At 45.4% G+C, this 24120-nt stretch overlaps 1 pseudogene; it reads left to right on the top strand.

Moving 5' to 3' along the window:
• LOC127923264 (leucine-rich repeat serine/threonine-protein kinase 1-like) lies at window positions 1–21757 on the top strand (annotated as a pseudogene).
• Window positions 21758–24120: the final 2363 nt, after the last annotated feature.

Raw genomic sequence — 24120 nt, 5'->3', positions numbered from 1 at the left:
ATTAGGTTGTCATGTGAATTAAGTTGTCATGACCACAGGCCATGCTTTGGTGACACTCTGTCTCTTTCTCTCTCTTTCCCTCTCTCCCCTTTCTCTCCCTATCTTTCTCTCCCTCCCCCCTCTCCCGCTCATTCTCTTCATCAGGCCCTGGTCTCTCTCAGACTGTGTAGGAATCAGATCTCCACTCTCCCGGCACCCAACAAGTGGAAATGCTCTCTGCTCAGAACCCTTGACCTCTCCAGGAACCATCTGGGCAAGTAGGTGAAAGGTCATACATCTTACCACTCACACTTAGGCCCCGTCCAGAAACAACTACTAGCCCCTAGAAACTTGTGTAGATCTAAAGGTGCTAGATACTGAGTTCTGCCTGTGGCTATGGAACCCTGACCTGTTCACCAGACGTGCTACCTGTCCCAGACCTGCTGTTTTCAACTCTCTAGAGACAGCAGGAGTGGTAGAGATACTATCAATGATCGGCTATGAAAAGCCAACTGACATTTACTCCTGAGGTGCTGACCTGTTGCACCCTCGACAGCTACTGTGATTATTATTATTTGACCATGCTGGTCATTTATGAACATTTGAACATCTTGGCCATGTTCTGTTATAATCTCCACCCAGCACAGCCAGAAGAGGACTGGTCACCCCTCATAGCCTGGTTCCTCTCTTGGTTTCTTCCTAGGTTTTGGCCTTTCTAGGGAGTTTTTCCTAGCCACCATGCTTCTACACCTGCATTGCTTGCTGTTTGGGGTTTTAGGCTGGGTTTCTGTATAGCACTTTGTGACATCAGCTGATGTAAGAAGGGCTTTATAAATACATTTGATTTGATTTGATTCTATGGGATAGGAGTTGTTTCTGGATGGGGTTTAAGTGTCTAGAGCCTAGTAGTTGTTTCTGGACACGGCCTTAACCTCTTACTTTTAATATTTTCCACTCACTTCAAGGCCTGGTTCCATTTTTAACCCTCGCTTCCTCCTTACCCTAGTCCATAACGTTTTGGTGTTAGCAACGTTGGGTACTATGGATTAATGAAGGTAATATGGTAGAGGTAGGACTTGGGGGAAGGGTAGGACTTAGAGGAAGGGGCAGGACTTGGGCGAAGGGTAGGACTTGGGGAAGGGGTAGGACTTGGGGGAAGGGGTAGGACTTGGGGAAGGGGACTAGGACTTGGGGGAAGGGCGTAGGACTTGGGGGAAGGGAACTTGGGGGGGGGGGGTAGGACTTGGGGGAAGGGGGGACTTGGGGAAGGGGTAGGACTTGGGGAAGGGGGTAGGACTTGGGGAAGGGGACTTGGGACTTGGGGGAAGGGGAAGAGGACTTGGGGAAGGGGTAGGACTTGGGGGGGGGTAGGACTTGGGGGAAGGGGCAGGACTTAGGGGAAGGGGCAGGACTTAGGGAAGGGGCAGGACTTGGGGAAGGGGTAGGACTTGGGACTTGGGCGAAGGGGTAGGACTTGGGGGAAGGGGGTAGGACTTGGGCGAAGGGGTAGGACTTGGGGGAAGGGTAGGACTTGGGGAAGGGGGTAGGACTTGGGCGAAGGGGTAGGACTTGGGGAAGGGGTAGGACTTGGGGGAAGGGGTAGGACTTGGGGGAAGGGGAAAACTACTGTAATGGTACCTGGGGCTGTATGCATCAAGCGTCTCAGAGTAGGACTCTGATCTAGGATCAGGTCTCACCCTATCTTTATTCAGGCCCCTAATCTTATTCATTATAATCTCAAAGGAAAAACTGATCCTAGATGAGCACTTTTCAGCTGACATGGTAAACAATAAAAAATACAACCAAGAATGTATGAATGTGATGGAAGTTGGAACTGTTTTGTTTCAGGACTGAGGAGGGACCCAAAACCAGGAAGCTGGCCTTCCTGACCACATGGCACCGGAGAGACCCGGACCCAGGTACTGGTTCCGGACTCATGTGGACTGGCGCTGTTGACTGTAGTGTTACTTTAGTGGTCTAACATGGACTGGACTTTTAAACTTGACATGACTGGACTGAACCATAGTGGTCTGTAGTGAACTGGACTTAAACTGGACTAGACCAATCTGTTGTGATTTGTAATGAACTGGACTTAAACAGGACTAGACCAATCTGTCGTGATTTGTAATGAACTGTAGTGAACTGGACTTAAACAGGACTAGACCAATCTGTCGTGATTTGTAATGAACTGGACTTAAACAGGACTAGACCAATCTGTCGTGGTTTGTAATGAACTGTAGTGAACTGGACTTAAACAGGACTAGACCAATCTGTTGTGATTTGTAATGAACTGTAGTGAACTGGACTTAAACTGGACTAGACCAATCTGTCGTGATTTGTAATGAACTGGACTTAAACTGGACTAGACCAATCTGTTGTGATTTGTAATGAACTGGACTTAAACTGGACTAGACCAATCTGTTGTGGTTTGTAATGAACTGTAGTGAACTGGACTTAAACAGGACTAGACCAATCTGTCGTGATTTGTAATGTGGACTTAAACAGGACTAGAACTGTATTTGTAATGAACTGGACTTAAACAGGACTAAACAGGACCAATCTGTCGTGATTTGTTTGTAATGAACTGTAGTGAACTGGACTTAAACAGGACTAGACCAATCTGTCGTGGTTTGTAATGAACTGGACTTAAACAGGACTAGACCAATCTGTCGTGGTTTGTAATGAACTGGACTTAAACTGGACTAGACCAATCTGTCGTGATTTGTAACTGAACTGGACTTAAACTGGACTAGACCAATCTGTTGTGGTTTGTAATGAACTGTAGTGAACTGGACTTAAACAGGACTAGACCAATCTGTCGTGATTTGTAATGAACTGGACTTAAACTGGACTTAAACTGGACTGTAGACCTTAAACTGGACTAGACCAATCTGTTGTGGTTTGTAATGAACTGTAGTGAACTGGACTTAAACAGGACTAGACCAATCTGTCGTGATTTGTAATGAACTGTAGTGAACTGGACTTAAACAGGACTAGACCAATCTGTCGTGGTTTGTAATGAACTGTAGTGAACTGGACTTAAACAGGACTAGACCAATCTGTCGTGATTTGTAATGAACTGGACTTAAACTGGACTTAAACAGGACTAGACCAATCTGTCGTGGTTTGTAATGAACTGTAGTGAACTGGACTTAAACAGGACTAGACCAATCTGTCGTGATTTGTAATGAACTGGACTTAAACAGGACTAGACCAATCTGTTGTGATTTGTAATGAACTGGACTTAAACAGGACTAGACCAATCTGTCATGGTTTGTAATGAACTGTAGTGAACTGGACTTAAACAGGACTAGACCAATCTGTCGTGGTTTGTAATGAACTGTAGTGAACTGGACTTAAACAGGACTAGACCAATCTGTTGGGTCTGTGGCAGTCTGGACTGGACCAATCTGTCGTGATTTGTAATGAACTGGACTTAAACAGGACTAGACCAATCTGTCGTGGGAATGAACTGGACTTAGTCTGGACTGGGACTGTCGGATTTGTAGTCTGGACTTAAACTGGACTAGACCAATCTGTGGCAGTCTGTAATGAACTGGGACTGTTAAACAGGACTAGACCAATCTGTACTGGGACTGTGGACTAGTCTGTAATGAACTGGACTTAAACTGGACTAGACCAATCTGTCTGTGGTTTGTAATGAACTGTAGTGACTGGACTGGACAGACCAATCTGTACTGGGACTGTGGAACTCTGTGACTGGGACTTAAACAGGCAGTCTGTACTGGGTAATGTGGACTTAAACAGTCTGTAATCTGGGACTGTGGAAGTCTGTACTGGGTCTGTGGCAGTCTGTACTGGGACTGTGGCTAGTCTGTACTGGGACTGTGGACTTAAACTGGACTAGACCAATCTGTTGTGGTTTGGAACTGTGTCTGGACTTAAACAGGACTCCAATCTGTCTGATTTGTAATGAACTGGACTTAAACTGGACTAGACCAATCTGTCGTGGTTTGTAATGAACTGTAGTGAACTGGACTTAAACAGGACTAGACCAATCTGTCGTGATTTGTAATGAACTGGACTTAAACTGGACTAGACCAATCTGTCATGTGGTTTGTAATGAACTGTAGTGAACTGGACTTAAACTGGACTAGACCAATCTGTCGTGGTTTGTAATGAACTGTAGTGGGACTTAAACAGGACTAGACCAATCTGTCGTGATTTGTAATGAACTGGACTTAAACTGGACTAGACCAATCTGTTGTGGTTTGTAATGAACTGTAGTGAACTGGACTTAAACTGGACTAGACCAATCTGTTGTGGTTTGTATCTTTTCTGGACTTAAACTCCTCCAATCTGTCTGATTTGTAATGAACTGGACTTAAACTGGACTAGACCAATCTGTCTTTGTAATCTGGACTTAAACAGGACTAGACCATATCTGTCTTTGTAATGAACTGGACTTAAACAGGACTAGACCAATCTGTCATGGTTTGTAATGAACTGTAGTGAACTGGACTGAACCGATCTGTCCTGTAACAGGACTGGAGTGTAACTGGATCTGTCTCTCTGGGTCTGTCTGTACTGGGACTGTGGCAGTCTGTACTGGGACTGTGGCTCTTCTCTGGCAGTCTCTGGGACTGTGGCTCTGTCCTCTATCTCTCTTCTCTCTCTCCCTCCATCTGTACTTTCTCTGTACTCTCTGTGGCATATCTGTACTGGGACTGTCTCTCTCTCCCTCCATCTGTACTGGGACTTTCTCTCTCCTCCATCTGTATTTTCTCTCTCACTGGGACTCTCAGTCTGTCTCTCTGTGGCTCTCTCTGGGACTGTGGTATATTATTTTCTTGTCTCCATATCTCTCTGCCTGTTGTGGCATCTCAGCCTCCATATCTCTCTGAGCAGTTGCTCTCACTCCCTCCATATCCCTTGCTCATGTCTTTCCCTCTATATGCCTCTCATTCTCTCTGGACCACTCTCTCTCGTTCTCTCTCTTTTCTCTCTCTCCCTCCATATCTCTCTCTTTCTCTCTCCCCTCCATCTCTCTTTTCTCTCTCTCCCTCCATATCTCTCTTTCTCTCTCTCTCTCCCTCCATAGCTCTCTTTTTCTCTCTCTCCCTCCATATCTCTCTTTTCTCTCTCTCTCTCCATATCTCTCTTCTCTCTCTCCCTCCATATATCTCTCTTCTCTCTCTCTCCATATCTCTCTTTTCTCTCTCTCTCCATCTCTCTCTCTTCTCTCTCTCCCTCCATATATCTCTTCTCTCTCTCTCCATATCTCTTTTCTCTCTCTCTCTCCATCCATCTCTCTCTTTTCTCTCTCTCCTCCATCTCTCTTCTCTCTCTCCATATCTCTCTTTTCTCTCTTTCTTTCCCTCATATCTCTCTCTCTTCTCTCTCTCTCCATATCTCTCTTCTCTCTCTCCCTCCATAATCTCTCTTTTCTCTCTCTCTCTCATATCTCTCTCTCTCTCTCCATATCTCTCTCTCTCTCTCTCTCCATCTCTCTCTCTCTCTCTCTCTCCATATCTCTCTCTCTCTCTCTCTCTCTCTCTCATATCTCTCTCTTCTCTCTCTCTCTCCATATCTCTCTTCTTCTCTCTCTCTCTCTCCTCTCTCTCTCTCTTTCTCTCTCTCTCCATCTCTCTCTTATCTCTCTCTCTCTCTCTCTCTCTCTCTCTCTTTTCTCTCTCTCCATATCTCTCTCTTCTCTCTCTCTCTCATATCTCTCCCATTCTTCTCTCTCTCCTCCATATCTCTCTCTCTCTCTCTCCATCTCTCTTTTCTCTCTCTCTCTCCATATCTCTCTCTCTCTCTCTCTCCCTCCATCTCTCTTTTCTCTCTTTCTCTCCCATATCTCTCTTTTCTCTCTCTCCCCATCTCTCTTTTCTCTCTCTCTCCATATCTCTCTTCTCTCTCTCTCCATATCTCTCTCTTCTCTCTCTCTCTCCATATCTCTCTCTTCTCTCTCTCTCCATATCTCTCTCTTCTCTCTCTCTCTCCATATCTCTCTCTTCTCGCTCTCTCTCTCCATATCTCTCTCTTCTCTCTCTCTCTCCATATCTCTCTCTTCTCTCTCTCTCTCTCATATCTCTCTCTTTCTCTCTCTCTCCATATCTCTCTCTTCTCTCTCTCTCTCTCCATATCTCTCTCTTCTCTCTCTCTCTCCATATCTCTCTTTTCTCTCTCTCTCTCTCCATATCTCTCTTTTCTCTCTCTCTCTCCATATCTCTCTTTTCTCTCTCTCTCTCTCCATATCTCTCTTTTCTCTCTCTCTCTCTCCATCTCTCTCTTCTCTCTCTCTCTCTCCATATCTCTCTCTTCTCTCTCTCTCTCTCCATATCTCTCTCTTCTCTCTCTCTCTCCATATCTCTCTTTTCTCTCCCTCTTTTCTCTCTCTCTCTATCTCTCTTTTCTCTCTCTCTCTTCTCTCTCTCTCTCCATATCTCTCTCTTCTCTCTCTCTCTCCATATCTCTCTTTTCTCTCTCTCTCTCCATATCTCTCTTTTCTCTCTCTCTCTCTCTCTCTCTCTCTCTCTCTCTCTATCTCTCTTTTCTCTCTCTCTCTCCATATCTCTCTTTTCTCTCTCTCTCCATATCTCTCTTTCCTCTCTCCATATCTCTCTTTCCTCTCTCTCTCTCCATATCTCTATTTCCTCTCTCTCTCTCTCCATATCTCTTTTCTTTCTCTCTCTCTATATCTCTCTTTTCTCTCTCTCTCCATATCTCTCTCTTCTCTCTCTCTCTCCATATCTCTCTTTTCTCTCTCTCTCTCTCTCTCTCTCTCTCTCTCATATCTCTCTTTTCTCTCTCTCTCCATATCTCTCTTTTCTCTCTCTCTCTCTCTCTCCATATCTCTCTTTTCTCTCTCTCTCTCCATCTCTCTCTTCTCTCTCTCTCTCTCCATATCTCTCTCTTCTCTCTCTCTCTCTCCATATCTCTCTCTATCTCTCTTTTCTCTCTCTCTCTCCATCTCTCTTTTCTCTCTCTCTCTCCATCTCTCTCTCTCCATCTCTCTCTCTCTCTCTCTCCATATCTCTCTTTTCTCTCTCTCTCTCCATATCTCTCTTTTCTCTCTCTCTCTCTCTCTATCTCTCTTTTCTCTCTCTCTCTCTATCTCTCTTTTCTCTCTCTCTCTCCATATCTCTCTTTCCTCTCTCCATATCTCTCTTTCCTCTCTCTCTCTCCATATCTCTTTTCTTTCTCTCTCTCAATATCTCTCTTTTCTCTCTCTCTCTCTCCATATCTCTCTCTTCTTTCTCTCTCCATATCTCTCTCTTCTCTCTTTCTCTCTCTCCATATCTCTCTTTTCTCTCTCTCTCTCCATCTCTCTTTTCTCTCTCTCTCTCTCCATATCTCTCTTTCTCTCCCCCTTCTCTGACCGCTCCAGCAATTAGTAACCCCATACTGTACATCCTGATCCTGCAGTGACTGCTGATGGTCATTGACCGTGAGAGTGTGTGTGTGTGTGTGTGTGTGTGTGTGTGTGTGTGTGTGTGTGTGTGTGTGTGTGTGTGTGTGTGTGTGTGTGTGTGTGTGTGTGTGTGTGTGTGTGTGTGTGTGTGTGTGTGTGTGTGTGTGCGCGCCTTTCCCCTGCTTGACAGTATGCCCAATCGAGTTTCCAGTAATTTTGCGGGATGCTTTGGAAGTGCTTTCCTTGAACGACAACCAGCTGGAGTGTGTGCCCCAGTCTGTGTGTGGCCTGAGAAACCTCATGGAGCTCTACCTCTCCAAGTAAGTGCCCCAAGCCTCATCACACTAGCCTCCTTTCCTTGTCTCTTTTCCCTGTCTCCTATCAATCTCACCCAGCTCTTTCACCACATCATTTCTCTAGTTACGTCCCTAGACTGACTATACTTTTCTTGTCTCCTCATCTGCTTTCCTCACCAAGCTCTCATCCCAATTTAAGTGCCCTAGGCTTAGTCCCAATCTCCTTAACTCCCCATATTTCCTGGTCCTCTTCCTCCATAACTTCCTCTTACTGAGGTGGGACACAACAGCTGAAAACTAACATGGGGGTCTCAGATGTGTTTGTGCCGTCTGGTAAATCCTGTGGTCACCAACCTAGCTGAACACCTGTATCGTAGACATCTGTCCATTCCTGTCATCACACACTGCTAATAAAAAGCAAAGGAGACAAGAAAAGGAAGCATTTTAGAGTATTCATACACAGCCCCACTCTCTGGTTGTCCTGTCCAGTCCTTCCTGTTGTGAACTGGTTTGGAGGCAGCTGTTGCCAGCTGTTTTCTGTGGGTCACCAGGGTCACTGTTCTCTGTCCACTTCTCACAGTCTTCCAGACTGGAGGCTCCAACAGGAATACACAAGCTATGTCCAAAACGGCATCCTATTCCCTACATAGTGCACTACTTTTGACCAGAGACCTATTGGCGTCCCAATGGGCCCTGGTCCAAAGTAGTGCACTATGTAGAGTCTGGTTGTGGCCCAGAGTGTGATGTGGAGGTTTAGCTGGAGATCCTCTTTCCCACTCAGACGTTGTTTTGTTGTCATCCAGTCCTGTGTAATATCGGTGATGGTAGTCCAGGCTAGACTAGTGAATAGAGTTAGTTCTCATCCAGAACAATAAGGCGATGGTCTCACCTTTAGCCTTCTGCCATATGCTTGTTTTCCCAGACACATGATGACCAGTCAGTCTTCCATGGAATAATACCCATTGAAAGTGGTTCTTAGCCCAACATGATGACCAGTCAGTCCTCCATGGAATAATACCCATTGAAAGTGGTTCTTAGCCCAACATGATGACTAGTCAGTCCTCCATGGAATAATACCCATTGAAAGTGGTTCTTAGCCCAACATGATGACTAGTCAGTCCTCCATGGAATAATACCCATTGAAAGTGGTTCTTAGCCCAACATGATGACCAGTCAGTCCTCCATGGAATAATACCCATTGAAAGTGGTTCTTAGCCCAACATGATGACTAGTCAGTCCTCCATGGAATAATACCCATTGAAAGTGGTTCTTAGCCCAACATGATGACTAGTCAGTCCTCCATGGAATAATACCCATTGAAAGTGGTTCTTAGCCCAACATGATGACTAGTCAGTCCTCCATGGAATAATACCCATTGAAAGTGGTTCTTAGCCCAACATGATGACTAGTCAGTCCTCCATGGAATAATACCCATTGAAAGTGGTTCTTAGCCCAACATGATGACTAGTCAGTCCTCCATGGAATAATACCCATTGAAAGTGGTTCTTAGCCCAACATGATGACCAGTCAGTCCTCCATGGAATAATACCCATTGAAAGTGGTTCTTAGCCCAACATGATGACCAGTCAGTCCTCCATGGAATAATACCCATTGAAAGTGGTTCTTAGCCCAACAAGATGACCAGTCAGTCCTCCATGGAATAATACCCATTGAAAGTGGTTCTTAGCCCAACATGATGACTAGTCAGTCCTCCATGGAATAATACCCATTGAAAGTGGTTCTTAGCCCAACATGATGACTAGTCAGTCCTCCATGGAATAATACCCATTGAAAGTGGTTCTTAGCCCAACATGATGACTTAGTCAGTCAGTCCTCCATGGAATAACCAGTGGAACCCATTGATCTAAATCTTGTGGTTTACTTAAACATGGTGATTCCTTGAAGAGGTGGGGTTTTCAGGTGTCTCCATGGTGATTGACTAATACTGTCCTGGCGTCGTGAGGTAGTTTGTTCCACCATTGGGGGGCCAGAGCCCGAACATGACTGGGCTGAGAATAATACCTCAGTGGTAAAGTGGTTCTTAGCCCAGGCCAGATGACTGGATGAAGGCAGTGCCCTTGTTTGGGTGTAGGGCCATGGAATAATACCCATTGAAAGTGGTTGGAGAGAGCGGAGGAGCGGGGTTAGCCCAACATGACATGATGACCCAGCCAAGATGAGCGAGTCAGTCTTCCATGGAATAGCCCATAACCTGGCTACATGATGAAAGTGGTTACCCATTGAAAGTGGTTCTTAGCCCAACATGTTGACCAGTCAGTCCTCCATGGAATAATACCCATTGAAAGTGGTTCTTAGCCCAGCTAGTCAGTCCTCCAAATAATACCCATTGATGGTTCTTACTGAGACTAGTCAGTCCTCCATGGAATAATACCCATTGAAAGTGGTTCTTAGCCCAACATGTTGACCAGTCAGTCTTCCATGGAATAATACCCATTGAAAGTGGTTCTTAGCCCAACATGATGACCAGTCAGTCCTCCATGGAATAATACCCATTGAAAGTGGTTCTTAGCCCAACATGATGACTAGTCAGTCCTCCATGGAATAATACCCATTGAAAGTGGTTCTTAGCCCAACATGATGACTAGTCAGTCCTCCATGGAATAATACCCATTGAAAGTGGTTCTTAGCCCAACATGATGACTAGTCAGTCCTCCATGGAATAATACCCATTGAAAGTGGTTCTTAGCCCAACAAGATGACTAGTCAGTCCTCCAGTCTCCATGTCCGAATAATACCCATTGAAAGTGGTTCTTAGCCCAACATGATGACTAGTCAGTCCTCCATGGAATAATACCCATTGAAAGTGGTTCTTAGCCCAACAAGATGACTAGTCAGTCCTCCATGGAATAATACCCATTGAGCCCAACATGATGACTAGTCAGTCCTCCATGGAATAATACCCATTGAAAGTGGTTCTTAGCCCAACATGATGACTAGTCAGTCCTCCATGGAATAATACCCATTGAAAGTGGTTCTTAGCCCAACATGATGACTAGTCAACAATAATACCCATTGAAAGTGGTTCTTAGCCCAACATGATGACAGTCAGTCCTCCATGGAATAATACCCATTGAAAGTGGTTCTTAGCCCAACATGATGACCAGTCAGTCCTCCATGGAATAATACCCATTGAAAGTGGTTCTTAGCCCAACATGATGACCAGTCAGTCTTCCATGGAATAATACCCATTGAAAGTGGTTCTTAGCCCAACATGATGACTAGTCAGTCCTCCATGGAATAATACCCATTGAAAGTGGTTCTTAGCCCAAGACTAGGTTTAATCTGTGTCCAGGAAACTGGCCCATTATTCCATTATTTAGTTTCTCCCAATGTTTCTCTATGTTCACTTATTCACAAAGCAACAGGACATGTTGAGGATGAGAAACACCTTGTCCCATTAGCATTCCTCTATGTTTTCAGAGAACATATGATGTAAACGCATTAACATTCACCCATCAAACTGGTCCTCTGGCTCCCCTGATCTGAGAACAGTAACACAGGTATCCTTGTATGTATAGTACCTAACTCCATCTCTCTCTCCCCTGATCTGAGAACAGTAATCCAGGTATTCGGGAGCTTCCAGCTGAGTTGGGGCAGCTCTCTAACCTGTGGCAGTTGGATATTGAGGACCTCAACATCACTAATGTTCCCCAGGACATCAGGAAAGAAGGTAAAGTACCACCACACTGTGTGTGGGTGTGTGTGTGGGTGTGTGGGTGGGTGGTGTTTTTGGGGTGTTTGTTTTTTAATCGTGTCTCACTGCTCCCGGGTCAGATGACGGGGATGTGGATTAAGGCAGCCGTCAGCACCTCTCTGATTCAGAGGGGTTGGGTTAAATGTGGGAGACACATTTCAGTTGAATGCATTAATTTGTACAACTGACTAGGTCTCCCCCTTTCCCTTTCTCAGGTCCAGCATCAGTGCTGTCCTTCCTCCGAGCCCACCTACGGAAGGCGGAGCCCTGTAAGCTGCTGAAGCTTCTTGTGATTGGTCCTCCTCGGCAGGGAAAGACAGCCCTCCTGGAGGCATTGCAGACGGGCAGGACCTCCCCTTTCTCCCCTGCAGAACGAAACATCAGCACAGCTACTTGGGAACTAGAAAGACCCAATGGGGTTAAAGCTAGCGTAAGAGAACACACACATGCATACAGAATACACGCGCACGCCCAAGGTACTTCCATCAACTATTTGCTCTGGGTTGGGAAGATATACTCAATCAATACAGATTTTAAATTAATTAGAAACATTTTCTTTAATTTTTCTTTCACTTTGTAGAGTAAGTTGTGTAGACCGGTAGGACAAAAATCCATTTGAGTCCATTTCTAAGATAACATTTTAAGGCAAGAAAATCAAATGTGAAGCTGAGCCTGGCTACCAGTTTGTTTTGAGCCTGGCTGCCAGTTTGTTTTGAGCCTGGCTGCCAGTTTGTTTTGAGCCTGGCTGCCAGTTTGTTTTGAGCCTGGCTGCCAGTTTGTTTTGAGCCTGGCTGCCAGTTTGTTTTGAGCCTGGCTGCCAGTTTGTTTTGAGCCTGGAGTGTGTGTGTGGCTTCCAGTTTGTTTTGAGCCTGGCTGCCAGTTTGTTTTGAGCCTGGCGTGTGTGTGTGGCTGCCAGTTTGTTTTGAGCCTGGCTGCCAGTTTGTTTTGAGCCTGGCGTGTGTGTGTGGCTGCCAGTTTGTTTTGAGCCTGGCGTGTGTGTGTGGCTGCCAGTTTGTTTTGAGCCTGGCGTGTGTGTGTGGCTGCCAGTTTGTTTTGAGCCTGGCGTGTGTGTGTGGCTGCCAGTTTGTTTTGAGCCTGGCGTGTGTGTGGCTGCCAGTTTGTTTTGAGCCTGGCGTGTGTGTGTGGCTGCCAGTTTGTTTTGAGCCTGGCGTGTGTGTGTGGCTGCCAGTTTGTTTTGAGCCTGGCGTGTGTGTGTGGCTGCCAGTTTGTTTTGAGCCTGGCGTGTGTGTGTGGCTGCCAGTTTGTTTTGAGCCTGGCGTGTGTGTGGCTGCCAGTTTGTTTTGAGCCTGGCGTGTGTGTGTGGCTGCCAGTTTGTTTTGAGCCTGGCGTGTGTGTGTGGCTGCCAGTTTGTTTTGAGCCTGGCGTGTGTGTGTGGCTGCCAGTCTGTTTTGAGCCTGGCGTGTGTGTTTGCCAGTGTGTTTTGAGCCTGGCGTGTGTGTGTGGCTGCCAGTTTGTTTTGAGCCTGGCGTGTGTGTGTGGCTGCCAGTCTGTTTTGAGCCTGGCGTGTGTGTGTGGCTGCCAGTTTGTTTTGAGCCTGGCGTGTGTGTGTGGCTGCCAGTCTGTTTTGAGCCTGGCGTGTGTGTGTGGCTGCCAGTTTGTTTTGAGCCTGGCGTGTGTGTGGCTGCCAGTCTGTTTTGAGCCTGGCGTGGTGTGTGGCTGCCAGTCTGTTTTGAGCCTGGCGTGTGTGTGTGGCTGCCAGTTTGTTTTGAGCCTGGCGTGTGTGTGTGGCTGCCAGTTTGTTTTGAGCCTGTGTGTGTGTGGCTGTCAGTCTGTTTTGAGCCTGGCGTGTGTGTGTGGCTGCCAGTCTGTTTTGAGCCTGGCGTGTGTGTGGGCTGCCAGTTTGTTTTGAGCCTGGCGTGTGTGTCTGGCTGCCAGTCTGTTTTGAGCCTGGCGTGTGTGTGTGGCTGCCAGCCTGTTTTGAGCCTGGCGTGGGTGGCTGCCAGTCTGTTTTGAGCCTGGCGTGTGTGTGGCTGCCAGTTTGTTTTGAGCCTGGCGTGGAACTGTGTGTGGCTGCCAGTTTGTTTTGAGCCTGGCGTGTGTGTGTGGCTGCCAGTCTGTTTTGAGCCTGGCGTGTGTGTGTGGCTGCCAGTTTGTTTTGAGCCTGGCGTGTGTGTGTGGCTGCCAGTCTGTTTTTGGCCTGGGATGGCTACTACGATTATGTCATGTTACATAGTAACACAAAGGCGTCATGTTGACCCATTCCCTAATCTTGGAAACCCAGAAATAAAATCTGGTGTAATTACTCAGCTGCTCGATTAGGATACCATTTATTTTACGTCGTCGGTCAAGAGAGATGAACCCTCATCTTGACACAATAATACAACACATCTCCTCCTGTATAGACGTAGGGGGTGGAACTGAGGCAGAAGGAGTAGGAATCACATCTCCTCCTGTATAGACGTAGGGGTGGAACTGAGGCAGAAGGAGTAGGAATCACATCTCCTCCTGTATAGACGTAGGGGTGGAACTGAGGCAGAAGGAGTAGGAATCACATCTCCTCCTGTATAGACGTAGGGGTGGAACTGGGCAGAAGGAGTAGGAATCACATCTCCTCCTGTATAGACGTAGGGGTGGAACTGAGGCAGAAGGAGTAGGAATCACATCTCCTCCTGTATAGACGTAGGGGTGGAACTGAGGCAGAAGGAGTAGGAATCACATCTCCTCCTGTATAGACGTAGGGGTGGAACTGGGGCAGAAGGAGTAGGAATCACATCTCCTCCTGTATAGACGTAGGGGTGGAACTGGGGCAGAAGGAGTAGGAATCACATCTCCTCCTGTATAGACGTAGGGGTGGAACTGAGGCAGAAGGAGTAGGAATCACATCTCCTCCTGTATAGACGTAGGGGTGGAACTGGGGCAGAAGGAGTAGGAATCACATCTCCTCCTGTATAGACGTAGGGGTGGAACTGAGGCAGAAGGAGTAGGAATCACATCTCCTCCTGTATAGACGTAGGGGTGGAACTGAGGCAGAAGGAGTAGGAATCACATCTCCTCCTGTATAGACGTAGGGGTGGAACTGAGGCAGAAGGAGTAGGAATTGCATTTCAAAAATATTTTTTTTTTCAGTCAGTCATTCAACTAAGGTAGGTTTTGACTGTGGTATCATTTTGTAGTAATTTGTTTTAGAGTGTTATACATGTAATGTTTCTTGTTTTAACTCCACCACCGTAACAGGCGGACTCCGTGGCGTTCAACGTGTGGGACATCGGCGGTCCGGCCAACATGTCCACGGTCAACCAGTGTTTCTTCACGGACAAGGCCCTGTGCGTAGTCATATGGAACCTAGCTCTGGGAGAGGAGGCTGTAGCCAGTCTACAGTCCTGGCTGCTAACATTGAGGTGAGGCAGAAAACATGTTAGTCACACTTCAGTGCCATTTAGTTTCTTCTTTTTATTAAAGAAAGACATTCAAAACATGTTGACTTTAATTAGACAGTTGGAAATAGAGGGAGAGGCAGGCTAGTGGGAGAACAGTAGGATTGAACCCTGGTCTGCTGGGAGAAGTATATTCTACTGAATGGGAACAGAACTGCTCACCCAAAGCCTCTTCATTATTATATTTTCAATTATACATTCTTTCAATTCCTTAAATGATTTGATCTGAATTGACTCCACTATCTTTTCATGGCTACGACATCTGTCTGTCAATATTCTATACAAATAATTCATTTTATTCTATAGGTGTTATACAACAATGGTAAAAAGTATTTGAGAGAATAAAAGAGCCTCAATCATATTTTTTCAAATGACTCTGACAGGTGTCAGGGTTTTAACTACAAAGGTCATGTCTATTTCCACTGTGGGAAGGAACGGTCAGGTCATAGGACGTGGATGAGTCGTCCAGTCTGGCCACAATGACCTTTTGGATTGTAAATGTCAAATCTGTTGAAGTAAAACATCAAGAAAAGTGACCATAACACCTTCATAGCCTGGAAATGACTGTGTCCTCATTCTCCACCTTTCTGATCCAAGTGTGCACTTGTTCACTTCCCTTCATCAATTTAAAATGGACTGATCAAATCAAATTGTATTTGTCAAATGCTCCGAATACAACAGGTATTCTGTGAAATGCTTACTTACAAGCCTTAACAAACAATGCAGTTTTACTAAATAAAATAAAATAAAAAATAAAAGAGCAACAATAAAAGAACAATGACACACACACTGTTGTAGGAAATATAGTGGAAACTCACTTACACAATCCAAGGAATCCACAGAAGAATTGATTTAGATAAACAATCACGTTATAATACTTTATTACTGTCCCCAAAAATGTATTGTCCAAGTCAGTGTGTTGTATTTATTTAGATGAATATCCCACCAGCTACTGGCTGAGAGGGAGATCAGGGTGAAGTACTGGGCCACAGGGTCAGAGCAGTTATTTGGGGTCATACCCACCTACAGGGCCTTCACAAAGAATTCATACTCCTTGACTTATTCCACATTTTATTGTGTTACAGCCTGAATTCAAAAAGGATTCAATAGATTTGTTTCTCACCCATCTATAGACCATACCCCATAATGACAAAGTGGAAACATGGTTTTCTACATTTTTGTGCAAATGTATTGAAATTGAGAAATATTTAATCTACATAAGTATTCACACCCCTCCAAATTGCATCCAATTTCCTTGATCATCCTTAGAATGTCACTACAACTTGATTAGATTCAGTCTAACACAACAAAATGTGGAATAAGTCTGTGTGAATACTTTTTGAAAAGCATTGTATATGACCTCTGAAGTTGAACTTTTGACCTGTAGGCGCGTGCCCCTAACTCTGCAGTGGTGGTGGTGGGCACCCACCTGGACCTGATCGACACCAAGTTCCGTACAGAGCGGGTGGCCACTCTGAGGGCCTACATCCTGGCACTATGCAGGTCTCCATCAGGCGCCAGGGCCAGTGGCTACCCAGACATCACCTGGAAACACCTGCAGTGAGTCATACACAGAGACCGTAGGACACACACACAGTCTCACACACACACACACACACACACACACACACTCACACACACTCACACACAGTCTCACACACACACACACACACACAGTCTCACACACACACACACACACAGTCTCACACATAGTCTCACACACACACACACACACACACACACACACACACACACACACACACACACACACACACACACACACACACACACACACACACACACAGTCTCACACACACACACACACACACACACACACAGTCTCACACACACACACACACACACACACACACACACACACACACACACACACACACACACACACAGTCACACACAGTCTCACACACACACACACACACACAGTCTCAGACAGTCACACACACACACACAGTCTCACACACACACACACACACACACACACACACACACACACACACACACACACACACACACACACACACACACACACACACACACACACACACACACACACAGTCTCACACACAAACACACACACACATAGTCACCCCACACACAGAGTCAGGTTACCGCACACATAGTTTCGATTGGCATGAAAGTGTGTGTGTGTGTGTGTGTGTGTGTGTGTGTGTGTGTGTGTGTGTGTGTGTGTCTGTCTGTGTGTGTATATCTGTCTGTGTGTGTGTGTGTGTGTGTGTGTGTGTGTGTGTGTGTGTGTGTGTGTGTGTGTGTGTGTGTGTGTGTGTGTGTGTGTGTATATCTGACTCTGTGTGTGTGTCTTCGTGTGTATATCTAACTCTGTGTGTGTACATCTGACTCTGTGTGTGTGTCTTCGTGTGTATATCTAACTCTGTGTGTATATCTGACTCTGTGTGTGTGTCTTCGTGTGTATATCTAACTCTGTGTGTGTATATCTGACTCTGTGTGTGTGTCTTCGTGTGTATATCTAACTCTGTGTGTGTATATATCTGACTCTGTGTGTGTGTCTTCGTGTGTATATCTAACTCTGTGTGTGTATATCTGACTCTGTGTGTGTGTCTTCGTGTGTATATCTAACTCTGTGTGTGTATATATCTGACTCTGTGTGTGTGTCTTCGTGTGTATATCTAACTCTGTGTGTGTATATATCTGACTCTGTGTGTGTGTCTTCGTGTGTATATCTAACTCTGTGTGTGTATATCTAACTCTGTGTGTGTCTTCGTGTATATCTAACTCTGTGTGTGTATATATCTGACTCTGTGTGTGTGTCTTCGTGTGTATATCTAACTCTGTGTGTGTGTATATCTGACTCTGTGTGTGTGTCTTCGTGTGTATATCTAACTCTGTGTGTGTATATCTGACTCTGTGTGTGTGTCTTCGTGTGTATATCTAACTCTGTGTGTGTATATATCTGACTCTGTGTGTGTGTCTTCGTGTGTATATCTAACTCTGTGTGTGTGTATATATCTGACTCTGTGTGTGTGTGTGTATATATCTGACTCTGTGTGTGTGTCTTCGTGTGTATATCTAACTCTGTGTGTGTGTATATCTGACTCTGTGTGTGTGTGTATTCAGTGAGGTATCGTGTAAGACCCAGGAGGGTCTGGATGGTCTGAAGAGGTTGATCTTCCAGGTGGCCTGCTACATGAAGGACAACAGCAGCAGTTCAGCTAGCGGACACAAGCTACTGGGCAGACTGGTAAGTGTGTGTGTGTGTGTGTGTGTGTGTTTGTTTGTGCACGTGTGTGCATGCATGCTTATGTATAAAGCTCTTCTGTGGGTAACCCCATACGCAAAAAAAATTGTTATAACCTCTCAATAAACACTCTATAACCCTTCATAGATCCCAAAGAGCTACCTTACACTGCAGCAAGCGGTGCTAGATGAGAGGGGTGGCGGGACACAGAAGACGAGGTCCAGTACCTGACAGACGCACAGCTGGACCTCGTCATAGAGCAGAACAGGAAGTGACATCAAAGACTACGAGGACCTGCAGACCGGTGCCAAACCCCTCCTTTTTCAACATTATTTAATTTTCTACATTTCATTAAAGGCCAGTTCAGTCAAAAAAGCATTGATTTTCCAGTGTTTATATATATTTCCACGCTATGAGGTTGGAATAATGCTGTGAAATTGTGAAAAATGATAATGCTCTATTAGTATAAGAGCTGAAATTTCTGACAGTTTTGGTGGGATGGGTTTGGCCTTCATGGTGACATCACCACGCAGTAAATTAGTTAATAGACCAATAAGAAAGAGATTTCCAATCCTCTCTCCCAATAACAGCAAATGTCAGTTCGCCCCTCCCCAGTCAGACCACTTCCAGACATTCTAACTAAATTCTTGCAGGAGAAATTGCCCTTTGCTAAGAAGCTGTTTCTCTTTCTTTTTGACCATTATAATTGAAACAATCGCTGTGAGTACTAGGAACATTTCATTAGTCCATTGTTGACATAGTCCCAAAATGTTTTGCATGTCAGCTATCAAGTTTTCAAGATGTATAACTTTCAAAATAAAGAAATACAGCAGGTATGATGCTAAACGCAGCATAGGATGCTAAACGCAGCATAGGATGTAAACTACAGCATAGGATGCTCGCGCAGCATAGGATGCTAAATGTATCATAGGGTGCTAAATGTATCATAGGGTGCTAAACGCAGCATAGGATGCTAAACGCAGCATAGGATGCTAAACGCGGCATAGGATGCTAAATGTATCATAGGGTGCTAAACGCAGCATAGGATGCTAAATGCAGCATAGGATGCTAAATGCAGCATAGGATGCTAAATGTATCATAGGATTGCTAAACGTATTTAAAAAAAAATATATATTTCACCTTTATTTAACCAGGTAGGCTAGTTGAGAACAAGTTCTCATTTGCAACTGCGACCTGGCCAAGATAAAAGCATAGCAGTGTGAACAAACAAGCACAGAGTTACACATGGAGTAAACAATTAACAAGTCAATAACACAGTAGAAAAAGGGAGTCTATATACAATGTGTGCAAAGGCATGAGGAGGTGGCGAATAATTACAATATGCAGATTAACACTGGAGTGATAAATGATCAGATGATCATGTACAGGTAGAGATATTGGTGTGCAAAAGAGCAGAAAAGTAAATAAATAAAAACTGTGGGGATGAGGTAGGTGAAATGGGTGGGCTATTTACCAATAGATTATGTACAGCTGCAGCGATCGGTTAGCTGCTCAGATAGCTGATGTTTGAAGTTGGTGAGGGAGATAAAGTCTCCAACTTCAGCGATTTTGCAATTCGTTCCAGTCACAGGCAGCAGAGTACTAGAACGGCGGCCGAATGAGGTGTTTGCTTTAGGGATGATCAGAGATACACCTGCTGGAGCGCGTGCTACGGATGGGTGTTGCCATCGTGACCAGTGAACTGAGATAAGGCGGAGCTTTACCTAGCATGGACTTGTAGATGACCTGGAGCCAGTGGGTCTGGCGACGGAATATGTAGCGAGGGCCAGCCGACCAGAGCATACAAGTCGCAGTGGTGGGTAGTATAAGGTGCTTTAGTGACAAAGCGGATGGCACTGTGATAAATTGCATCCAGTTTGCTGGTAGAGTGTTGGAAGCAATTTTGGAGATGACATCGCCGAAGTCGAGGATCGGTAGGATAGTCAGTTTTACTAGGGTAAGCTTGGCAGCGTGAGTGAAGGAGGCTTTGTTGCGGAATAGAAAGCCGACTCTTGATTTGATTTTTTCGATTGGAGATGTTTGATATGGGTCTGGAAGGAGAGCTTGCAGTCTGCAGACACCTAGGTACTTATAGGTGTCCACATATTCAAAGGTCGGGAACCATCAGTGTGGTGATGCTAGTCGGGCATGCGGGTGCAGGCGCGTCGGTTGAAAGCATGCATTTGGTTTACTAGCGTTTAAGAGCAGTTGGAGGCCACGGAAGGAGTGTTGTATGGCATTGAAGCTTGTTTGGAGGTTAGATAGCACAGTGTCAATGACGGGCGAGAAAGTATATAGAATGGTGTCGTCTCGTAGAGGTGGATCAGGGAATCGCCGCAGCAAGAGCAACATCATTGATATATACAGAGAAATTCGGCCCAGGTTGAACCCTGTGGCACCCCATAGAGACTGCCAGAGGATCGGACAGCATGCCCTCGATTTGACACACTGAACTCTGTCTGCAAAGTAATTGGTGAACCAGGCAAGGCAGTCATCCGAAAAACCGAGGCTACTGAGTCTGCCGATAAGAATATGGTGATTGACAGGTCCAGCCTTGGCAAGGTCGATGAATGACTGCACAGTACTGTCTTTTATCGATGGCGGTTATGATGTCGTTTAGTACCTTGAGTGTGGCTGAGGTGCACCCGTGACCGGCTCGGAAGCAGATTGCATAGCGGAGAAGGTGCGGTGGGATTCGAGATGGTCAGTGACCTGTTTGTTGACTTGCTTTCGAAGACCTTAGATAGGCAGGGCAGAATGGATATAGGTCTGTAACAGGATGCTAAATGTCATAGGATGCTAAATGTATCATAGGATGCTAAATGTATCATAGGATGCTAAATGTAGCATAGGATGCTAAATGTAGCATAGGATGCTAAATGTAGCATAGGATGCTAAATGTAGCATAGGATGCTAAATGTATACCTGCTGTATTTGTGTATTTTGAAAGTTATATATCTAGAAAACTTGATTGCTGTCATGCAAAACATTTCAACAATGGACTAATGAAAGCAGCACCAAATGAGTTCTGGTGTGGAATGTTCCTTTAATTGTTACCCTGAAATGATTTGATATCGAGATAAACAGATGCATTGGTACTTTTTTTTTTGAATGGTTTATACACAGTTGCACATTCTCTTCAGGTTGGCTTTCTCATCCTTTTACATATTATGTAGACCAGGAGGCCCACTAACCTCGGTCCCCTTGGAGAAGTACAACTAACCCTCTGGTTTAACTAACCATACTATATCATATCATTGTCCAGACTATTATATAAAATGTTCTGATGAATATATTCCTCTTCATTTTCCCTCCCTCCCATCTTGACTGTTTTGGTTATTTTATAGTGCTACTGATCTGGTGCTGCATTGTTGGGAAAGAGAAAGAAAGCAATTTCACTGTACTTATGCAAGTGACAATAAGAACTTGAAACTTGATCTCTTCTCTCCCTCTCTCCTTCCCTCGTGCCTCTCTCCAGCCATCAGCTTCCTGATCGAGACAGGCACCATCCTCCACTTCCCAGACACCAGTCACGGCCTGTGTACCCTCTACTTCCTCTGTCCCGTGTGGCTGTCGGACTGTCTGGAAGCGGATCATCCACCTGAAGAGCTCCCGATCGGTGGCCTGGAATGGGGTGATCCGAGGCGGAGGATCTCACGCATGCTCCTGGTGAGAGCGGGCTTCACCCAGCAGGCGGAGGAGCAGTACTTCCAGTTTCTGGCCAAGTTTGAGATTGCTCTGCCTGTGGCCAGCGATAGGTAGGGACGGGCCGTTCTCTGAGCTGGGCCCTGGGCCATGTTCAGCAGAGCATAACATCGTGCACCGTTCAGATGGAACTGTGTCATGTAGAACAAGCCCCTGCCTCTGATTTGTAGAATAAGGAATCCAAGTCAGCTCTATTCATGACATTTCTATCTGCATCATTCCACTATGTTTGCTTACAGAACTTGGGCCCAGCGACATGGAGACTGATTCTCAGATATGATGTGCACTATCGTGCTGACCCGAACTGAACTGTTCCAGGCTCCTAGTTTTCTTTTCACAATGCACTTTGTAGCACGGCTTATCTCTCTGAAAGCAAACAGAACTGACCCTATAACATATCTCATATATCTGCCCCACCTCGTTCCCCTTATGGACATCCATAACTTGTAACTCTACCTCTGTCCTGCTCCTCCCTACACCATTACCTGCTCCCCCAAACCTGCCTTCCTCCTAAACCTGCTATCCTTCCTCTAAACCTGGGACATTCATGGTTTCCTTATATTCCTCCTCTACATTTAACTCTACCTTTTCCTCCTCCTCTACAGTTACATTCATCCTCCCCTCTACATTTAATACTCTCTTCTACTTACCTAAACCTGCTATGGACATTCATGGTTTCCTTATATTCCCTCCTCTACATTTAACTCTACCTTTTCTCCTCCTCTACAGTTACCTCCTCCCCCACCTCCTTCCTCCTAAACCTGCTATGGACATCACGGCCTTATATTCCTCTCTACATTTAACTCTACCTTTTCTCTCTCTACAGTTACCTCCTCCCCACCTCCTTCCTCTAAACCTGCTATGGACATTCATGGTTTCCTTATCTTCCTCCTCTACATTTAACTCTACCTTTTCTCCTCCTCTACAGTTAGCTCCTCCCCACCTCCTTCCTCCTAAACCTGCTATGGACATTCATGGTTTCCTTATATTCCTCCTCTACATTTAACTCTACCTTTTCTCCTCCTCTACAGTTACCTCCTCCCCACCTCCTTCCTCCTAAACCTGCTATGGACATCCACATTCCGTCCAACTCCATCCAGCGCCTCTTCAAGATGAGCTTCGTGCCAGCGGGGATTCTGGGGACGCTTCATCGCCCGCATGCTCATCAGCCTCAACGAGATGGACCTCCAGGTAACAGGGTTTCATACCCACTCCTGCATGGGCAGTTTAACAGGGTTTTCCCGGTGACACCTGCAAGGGCATTGAAAAGACTGTATAGAAGGTGTAGAACTCGTACAGTCCCATTACTTTTGAAAAGATCCACATGTGCTACTGGATTATGCTAGTTGATAGTATGTTACTGTCTGATGCCAGTTATGTAAATACATGGAGGATATTCACAAGACTGAGTATATAGCATATGTATTTATGCTCTTCAATAAAACATTTTCTAACCTATACTATATTCAGCTGGTTTTGTAGCATTATGGTAGGGGGCAGACAAAGACACAATGCAAGACAATTGTGTATGTTGTGCTCACAGGCTTGTACCGATTCTTAAAACTGATTCCTTTCTGTGTCGTCCTCGTCCTTTGAGCCTAAGAGTAATGCTACGAGTTCTCTCTGTGTAAGAGTTCTCTCTGTGTCGTCCTTGTCCTTTGAGCCTAAGAGTAATGCTACGAGTTCTCTCTGTGTAAGTCCTTTGAGCCTAAGAGGAATGCTAAGGGTTCTCTCTGTGTTGTCCTAGTCCTTTGAGCCTAAGAGGAATGCTAAGAGTTCTCTGTGTGTCCTAGTCCTTTGAGCCTAAGAGTAATGCTAAGAGTTCTCTGTGTTGTCCTAGTCTTTGAGCCTCTAGGTTCTCTGTCGTCCTGGTCCTTTGAGCCTAAGGAATGCTAAAGAGTTCTCTGTGTTGTCCTAGTCCTTTGAGCCTAAGAGGAATGCTAAAGAGTTCTCTGTCGTCCCGAGTCCTTTGAGCCTAAGAGGAATGCTAAGAGTTCTCTGTGTCGTCGTCCTTTGAGCCCTAAGAGGGTGCTAGAGTTCTCTCTGTGTCCTAGTCCTTTGAGCCTAAGAGGGAATGCTGAGAGTTCTCTCTGTGTCGTCCTTTGAGCCTAAGAGTAATGCTAAAGAGTTCTCTCTGTCGTCCTTTGAGCCTAAGAGAATGCTAAGGTTCTCTCTGTGTCGTCCTTTGAGCCTAAGAGGAATGCAAAGAGTTCTCTCTGTGATCCTTTGAGCCTAAGAGGAATGCTAAGAGTTCTCTCTGTGTTGTCCTTTGAGCCTAAGAGGAATGCTAAGAGTTCTCTCTGTGTCGTCCTTTGAGCCTAAGAGTAATGCTAAGAGTTCTCTCTGTCGTCCTTTGAGCCTAAGAGGAATGCTGAGTTCTCTCTGTGTAGATCTTTGAGCCTAAGAGGAATGCTAAGAGT

Source organism: Oncorhynchus keta, unplaced genomic scaffold, assembly GCF_023373465.1.
Source record: "Oncorhynchus keta strain PuntledgeMale-10-30-2019 unplaced genomic scaffold, Oket_V2 Un_contig_29084_pilon_pilon, whole genome shotgun sequence".
Lineage (NCBI taxonomy): Eukaryota > Metazoa > Chordata > Actinopteri > Salmoniformes > Salmonidae > Oncorhynchus > Oncorhynchus keta.
The sequence above is the reverse complement of the archived record's forward strand: the minus strand, read 5'-3'. Positions and strand labels throughout refer to the sequence as shown.